The sequence below is a fragment of the Oncorhynchus keta genome, chromosome 11 (assembly GCF_023373465.1).
Source record: "Oncorhynchus keta strain PuntledgeMale-10-30-2019 chromosome 11, Oket_V2, whole genome shotgun sequence".
NCBI lineage: Eukaryota > Metazoa > Chordata > Actinopteri > Salmoniformes > Salmonidae > Oncorhynchus > Oncorhynchus keta.
Window position 1 is genome coordinate 3,189,459 of NC_068431.1, and position 8,045 is coordinate 3,197,503.

The 8,045-nt window shown below is 42.8% G+C and overlaps 1 non-coding gene across 1 annotated transcript; it reads right to left on the minus strand.

The window, feature by feature from the left end:
• Positions 1-6,199: 6,199 nt before the first annotated feature.
• LOC127906261 (U2 spliceosomal RNA) lies at positions 6,200-6,387 on the minus strand. Its single transcript, XR_008060681.1, has one exon. It is a non-coding gene; the product is annotated as a U2 spliceosomal RNA (small nuclear RNA).
• Between the last annotated feature and the right edge of the window lie 1,658 nt (positions 6,388-8,045).

The window sequence follows — 8,045 nt, forward strand, 5'->3', positions numbered from 1 at the left end:
ATCCAATCTGGATGGGGTTTTTTTTGCACGAAATGGCACACATAGACGAGCATTTTCATTTAATTAAAACCGTTTTTGTATAAAATATTTTAATAGAAAATCGTGTTTTAAGTTTTGGAAAAAAAGTGCATGTCACTGAAAAAATAGGAGCCTGTGGATGCTACTTTTTTTTACATGCTCTACTTGTTGCCCATCACGAGAGAGGCTATGACACGAAATTTGGGACCACTAGCCCCTCGGGAAGTATTTTTAATCATTTTTTGAAAATTACCGATTTTGGTCGAAAAAATGACAGAGTCCCCACATGTATTCTCGTGCACCTGGTGATTGAAAACGTGCACCTGGGAACCTAAAATTACATTAGCGGTGTTCCAAAAATTCATGCCCGCTATGGAGCACCCTAACACGGACCTTTATCCATGGGGGACCCTATACATCCGTGCACCTGGTGATTGAAAATGTGCACCTGGGAACCCGAAAATGAAATACTGTCCGGTTACTGTGTGCGCCGCTATGTTGGGCTATATGCCGGTACACCAAAACGTGAATAAATCAAAAAGTACACATTCAATCTGGATGGGTTTTTTTTTAAACGAAAGGGCACACATAGACGGGCAATGTCATGTAATTAAAACCGTTTTTGTATAGAACCTTTTAATAGATAAATGCGTTTATAGTTTGGGCTATACAAGTACATTTTACTGGAAACATAGGTTCCTACAAGGGCATTTTAATTTTTACAGTCTCTGCTTGTTGTCCATTGAGAGAGAGGCTATGACACGAAATATGGGACCTGTAGCCCGTCGGGAAGTATTTTTAATCATTTCTTGAAAATTACAGATTTTGGGCTATAAAAGTACATGTTACTGGAAACATAGGTTCCTACCAGGGCATTTTGTTTTTTTACATTCTCTACTTGTTGCCCATTGAGAGAGAGGCTATCACACGAAATATGGGACCTCTAGCACTTCGGGAAGTATGTTTAATATTTTTTTGAATAACGGAATTGGGCCGGAAAAATAAATAGCCGTGCAACTGGTAACCCAAAAATAATCTCCTCATTTAAAGTAGTCACCTTGCAAGGTGTTTCAAGGTAGGCACCTGGCAACTTAAAAATACTCTCCTAAATGCACTTACCGGTCATTCTGATATTAATGCCCACTATGGGAGTATCATAATACGGCCCTCTATCCATGGGCGCCCTCATACATCCGTGCACCTGGTGATTGATAATGTGCACCTGGGAACCTGAACATTAAAGTATGGTCCTAAATGCACGTTTCGGTCATTCTGATATTAATGCCCACTTTGGAGACGCAATACTGGGGAAAATTCAATAGATTTAGCCAAAGGATTCTATTCCTCCATAGATTGTACAGTTGGCGACATCTAGTGAATTTTAAAAAGTAGTACTGATTCATTCTGGGAAGTAATATTACTATGATTATATGGATGAATCTAAAATATGTTTGAAAATTTACTAAGTCCAAACTTTTCTAAAATAAAACTATGTTTTATGTGCAACTGGTGATTGAAAATAGGCACCTGGTAACCCAAAATGAAACACATTTTTACTCATTTTAATGCATAATGACACAAATACAAGGGTGAATTTCAAACAAATATGCTTTATTTAATCAGTTAATCATGGATTTATTTGACCCTCAATCAGTGTCCGGGCCCGGCTGGCATTTTGGGGCAAATTATGGTACCGGTAGTAACGTGACTGCGTTTCCAGAGAGTGACACATATGGTCAGCAACAGTTCCCCGGTCTGTAACTGAGCCTTGGTTAAAGTTCAACGTGGCAACACTGCGTCGAATTGTACCGAAGGTCACTTTCCTTCCAATGCCAAACTCTGCAAAGATTTTCCCCACATAATCACACAGATTAGCGTATGGTTGACCACAGGATGTGAAAAAGAACAGTTCTGTGTCTGAGGTCATTCCACTCAGATGAGGCCTGATTTGATGGAATCGTTGAAGCCAAGTGTATTCCTCCTGACATAGAACAATTCTGCACTCCCTGAAGCTATAGTTAGTTTTGTGGGAAGCTACACACATCTGATAACCCCCACCTTCCGGGGTTACTTCACTGAAATTACTCACACTAAATAGTGTGACTGGGGATCGTCGAGTGCCATTAAATATTGCCAACCGGCTGGACATGAGAGCTGCAAACCTACGCCTGTCAGAGCATGTGGCACGTTCCTCCAGCCTACTTAGAACTGAAGGAATGGCTTGATTGCTTAGCTCAACAAAGCGTTTTAACTCCGCAGCGCTGAGCACCTCGTCCCTGCAGCGTTGGCGGAATTTTGACCTATGCGTTGCCTGGCTCTGCCTTGAGTCCCTGTCCATCTTCGCCAAGCAGAGTAACATCTTTCGAATTGCAACGACCTTAGCTTGCATACCATCTGGCCGGAACTGAATAAGATAATTGAGGAAACTTCTAACATCGGCTTGGTACATTTTTAACGTGGATGGTGCCAAACCACGGCCGTCACATTGAGCATACCAATCAGACACACGTCTGTAGTTATCCAGAAAACACAGTCCTTCATCGGACTTGCCCTCCGACATAATGTGGAGGAATTGCCGTACTCGGGACATACTGGTGCGACTATTGTCAATTCGTTTAACTGAAGGGTGTACACCCACAATATAGTTTTCATACTCAGTCAAAATGGCATTACTCCAAACCTGAATTCGGGACGGCACGCCGCCGTCTTCATCACTCTCGCTATCAGTGAAAGTCGCCACGACGCAGCCTTGCTCCCTCGGTTCCGAGCACGTCCACCAGCTGCTGCTCCACGGACAACTCACTTTGTAAACACTGCCAAATCACAGGGTCCTCCGGCCGCGGTTCAGGCACTGATTCGGCCTGCTGTCTCTCAGTAGAAATCCTGCTAAATTGCATAGCATTCGTCCATTCCATAGTACCGAACTTAAGTGCATGTACAGACTTCAAATGTCGATCTAGCCGCACTATATTCTGTTTACAACAAAGTCCACAGTCGCGTATTGGTCTGCTACTCATAGCTTCTCTCTCTCCTGCCTTCCTCTGTGTCTCTTTGTTTGCTACACCAAACACCTAACCCTAACCCTAACCCCTAACCCTAACCCTAACCCCTAACCCTAACCTAAACATTTAATGTTCTCCTCTTGGAGTTTCCTTGACCATGGACCCTTGACCAATAGGATACCATTATAAACTAAAATAAATAAACAATGATATATTAAAAAAAAAAAAATTAAAAAAGGAATATAACTATATATTTATATATAGTTATATCAATTTTTTTTCCCAGGTTTCTTGAACTCAGGGTTACCATGACCATGGACCCTTTGATGCAAAGAAACTACAAAATAGAATCTAAATAGCTAAATGTTATTTCCCAAGAACCCTCACCATCTTACCATCCTTCCAAATCTACCTCACCGTAGATACCCACCAGCACCCCCAACGGACGAGAACCTTTTTTCTCCAACTACTCTGGGGGCCCGACTATTCGACTCCCCCGCAGCGAGCAGACCCTAAGCAAGCAGGCCCAACCATACACAAAGCAAGAAGAAGGGAGGAAATGGTAGACCGGACTCCTTCAGGACCCCTCTGGGTTCTGTTGGCAGACCAATCGGCTCAACCCTCCCAGCCCCCTTACACACGGGAGACTCACGTAACGCGCTGGACCACTATCTACCCCAGATTAGATCTGGATTGGCAGTTTGTTCAGTAGCGCGTGTTTCCTCCTAGCGGGTTGGGATACCCAAAAGAGGGGCTTTTGGGTCATGCGCTGCCGCTGGAGGATCGCGTCTGCCGGATAACCCCTGGGGTGCCCAGATAATGTCTGGCGAGGTATCGGACCCCGCAGGGGAATAACCCACTGGGGGACCCCTTACCCCGCCGCACTTAGCCTGGACAACCGAACCATTTTTTACCTGGACTACGAACCAATTCACTGTCTAGGGATGATATACCTCTGGAAACGTTACGATCCTGGAAGGGAGTAATTCCACTGGTCACTATCGCCCAAAACCACTGAATTACCTACGACTGAGATGGTGGGAATGGAAACACCCAATTAACTTCTACTACTGCCGGACGTTTCATACGTAAGCCAGAGAAGGTTTGCCGGTTTCTAAACCCTCCATACACCGACCGTAACACAGGACGTGACTCCAGGGGCGGATGCATGACAACCGTATAGAGGGCTCGCCTTCTGGGTTTTTGTCTGCTCAAACCACTGGCTGTTATAGACCGACCACTTGACAGGGACACATGGCAACCGACTGAGGTCCGGACCTGCACAAGGTACGCAACTCGATGGTTTTGCCTGATCCTACGCCGAGTATACCCATACAGACCAGCTGGATTCGACTAGACATGGGTTGATTTGGAATTAGGATCCTGGAAGGGAATAACTCCCAATCATACACTTGATTGAAAACATCCAGGACCAAAGACTGACGAACACTGAAGTCAATACATAGACAACATGGAGCTAAAAAAGAAGGATCCGTAAGGGAGTAAAACTCCTAGGTTGCACTATGCTTTCCACTTCCGTTGACATAGCGGACCTTGACACCATGACCATACCACTCGACATGGACACATGGCAACCAACCGAGGACCGGACCTGCATAAGGTACGCTACTCAAGGGCTTTGCCTGATCCTAAGTTGAGTTGACAGACCTACCTAAACTTAACCTTTTCTATACCTTACCCTAACCCTAACCCCTAACCCTAACCCTAACCCCAACCCTAACCCCTAACCCTAACCCTAAACCCTAACCCTAACCCCTAACCCTAACCCTATTTTAATAAGCTTAAAACCTAATTTAATTCTGACTATAACCCTAACCCTAACCCTAACCCTGACCTTAACCTCACCCTTACTGTAGCAATCCCCATCCTAGCTCTAACCTTAACCCCAATCATATAAGCCTAATCCTAAAACCGAATTTTGACTAGAAATCTGACCCTAACCCTGACCTTAACCTCACCCTTAACCGCAGCAATCCCCACCCTAGTCCTAACCTTAACCCTGATCCTGAATCTAACCTCAGCCCTGACAATAACCTCAGATCTAATCCTGACCCTGAACATAATCCTGATTTTAACCTCACTTCAAGCTCTAATCCCTAATCCTGAACCTTGACCTAGATTCTGACTTGAATTCAAACCCAAGTTCCCGTAGAACAAATTATGTATCCTTAGGAGCAATAGAATTAGAGAACAGGTGCCCGTGTATATGGTCCTCTTGAAGGGCAATTTTTTACTAAACCTAACCCTAACCTTAACCCTAACCCTTAACCCTAAACCCTAACCCTAACCCTAACCCCTAACCCCTAACCCTAACCCTAACCCTAACCCTGAGCTCAGGGTGGGTGAAACGGTGCGAAAGAAGCCACTACCAGGGGACCGGACAGGCCTCTGGAGACTCGGATCCTGTGTACAGAAAGTTGCTCCACGCTCCTACTTGGTCGAAGTGAATGGATCAATGTACCGTCGTAACAGGGTTGACCTTCGGATTGCTGAGCCAGCACCTATTCAGAACCCTGATGGCCAAAGGGGTCGCATGACAAAAGACAGAACCCCAGCAAGTCACATGGGGCCTGGGGCACTGGGCGAAGAGCCAGGGGATCACAGGTCGTCCGTTCCCTCGTCCATCAATTCTCCCCTTAGACGTTCAGCTGACACGCCTGTGCGGGAACCCGCAGTCCTCGCAGACAAGCCCCCTGTCTTTTCACGCTGCGGGCGTCTGGGCCAGCCACCAAAAATACTTAATCTGTAGGTTTCCCATCAGGGATTGTTGACAGACAGAGATACAAGTGAAGAGAATATCAAAATGTGTTATTGTTACCTGAGAAAAATAAATAAATGATACTAAACTGTTAATGTTGGAAATTGTTGCTAGGTTTGTTTTGTTAGTGAATTGACACCTCCTGTCCTATTTTATTAAATGAAAGATGTTATGGGTGTAAAATGGCACAGTGATGCCATCTGTTGGTAAATGTTCATTACTGCAACTCTTGTGTTTTACCGGGGTGCTTGAGATACCCGGATGTGTTGTGATGTACTGAACACTCGCATCAATGCCTATGTCTCGTCATTTAACGTTCAAACAGTTGCTCAATGTGAAAATACAATATAGACCAACGAAGCAACTCTGCTTCCTCTGTCTGATTTCTCTTTACAATGAAAGGGGGTGCACCGTTCCTGGAGGTACTGCAATACCAGGTCGATGCGTGGAGTGGACGGAGCAAGCCCCTATTCCATCTCCCTATTCCAAAAATAAATTTAATATATGGTCCCCAGATAGGGGACGTATCAGATATTAAACTGATAAGAACAGATTTTTTTTTTTTTTTTTTTTTTTTTGAAAAATAATTTTTATTTTCATTTCATATTCAAATACAATTACAAATTTAGTGCATAAAGTTGTACATAACATGGATACTTACAAACAGTATCAAAAAGTACCATAACAATATCAGAATACCAAAACTCCTTAAAAAAAGTGCTGTTCTGCAGAACCTGACCAGCATTATTGGCCTATATTCAAGATTAACATGCCTCTAACAATCTCCAAAAACAATACAAACAATTCTATAAATACAAATATATACATATGCCAAAATGCACTCTGGATAAACCTCAGTGTATATAAAATATCTACAAAGGCTTAGTTTACATTCCAAATGTACCTATGTAATACACTTATATCGGTTATACACACATTTACAATGACGGGTAAATCCCTTTCCATCTCTGTTTTACTGATGCAATGCCCCCCTTATCTATTTCGAATTGTATTCTTTTCCAAACTTCCTGTTTTATAAATTGAACCAATCCCGTCGGTGACCACTTGAGGGTGTCATTAACTGCACCACATCTGGCCTCCCAAAGTTTGGTCTTGATAAGGGACACCAGAGTCACTAATGCTAATAATTGCACCCTTTCCACATTTTTTATTTCAAGTTTGGCAACACCTTCATAATCAATGTTTTTGAAAATCTCAAAAAATTGTTGACTTTTTCCCCAAACTGATTGGGCAAAAGAACATTCCCATAAAACATGTGGAATTGTTTCGATTGCGAAACAATTGTGCCTGGGACAAAATTTATTTAGGGTCTAATTATGATCGTATAAAGTTGAACGGACCGGAAGACGTCTGTGTAAAACAAGCCAATTAAAATCTTTCAGTCTGTTATCTAACCCTTTTAATTGTGTCCGTATCCAGGTGGAAGGCGATATTGGTAATCTGTCTCTTGGACGACAATTTTCTATTAATTTTGCGTATAGCAATCTGTGGTTGATTACATTTTCTTTTACTTTGCAGACAGGGGTTTTCCTTGCCCATTCCACTATTTTCTTAAAATGTAACGGGATAATTTCAGCTTTTGGCTTACTATTATCCCACTTCACCATGAACCTTAACGGTACAGACAGCCAGAATTTGATTAAAATGTGACATTTGTGTACAGAAGACGACAAAAGACAACAAATGTTTGAGTAGAACAACGCATCTAGTTTGAGAGGAATATGAGGGAAATCCCTTCCACCAGCCTCTATAGGCTGGTACATCCGATCTCTACGGATGTACTCATATCCCCCCCAAAAGAAATTAAACAGAACCCTTATGAAAGTTTTTCTTAGGGACACCGGCATGGGAAACACATAGGCAAGGTGAAGTAATGAAGGCAGAATGTCCGCCTTCAGCACTAACACCTTCCCACTAAACGATAGTCGCCTTACTTTCCACAGTCCCAATCTTTTATTAATTGATAATAGTTTTTCTTTCCAATTAAACATGTCATCTTTAATTTCATTTCCAAAAGATATACCGAGCACTACCATTGGTCCTGTGCACACAGTCAAACCACAGAACTGATCCGTTCTCCATTTCCACTGTCCCAAATATTTTATTTCTGTTTTATTCTTGTTTATCTTCGACCCTGACGCAACAGAGAATTCATCAATGATTTTGATAGACTCTTTCAAGCTCAGGTCGTCTTGTAAATATAAAACTGTGTCGTCGGCATATTA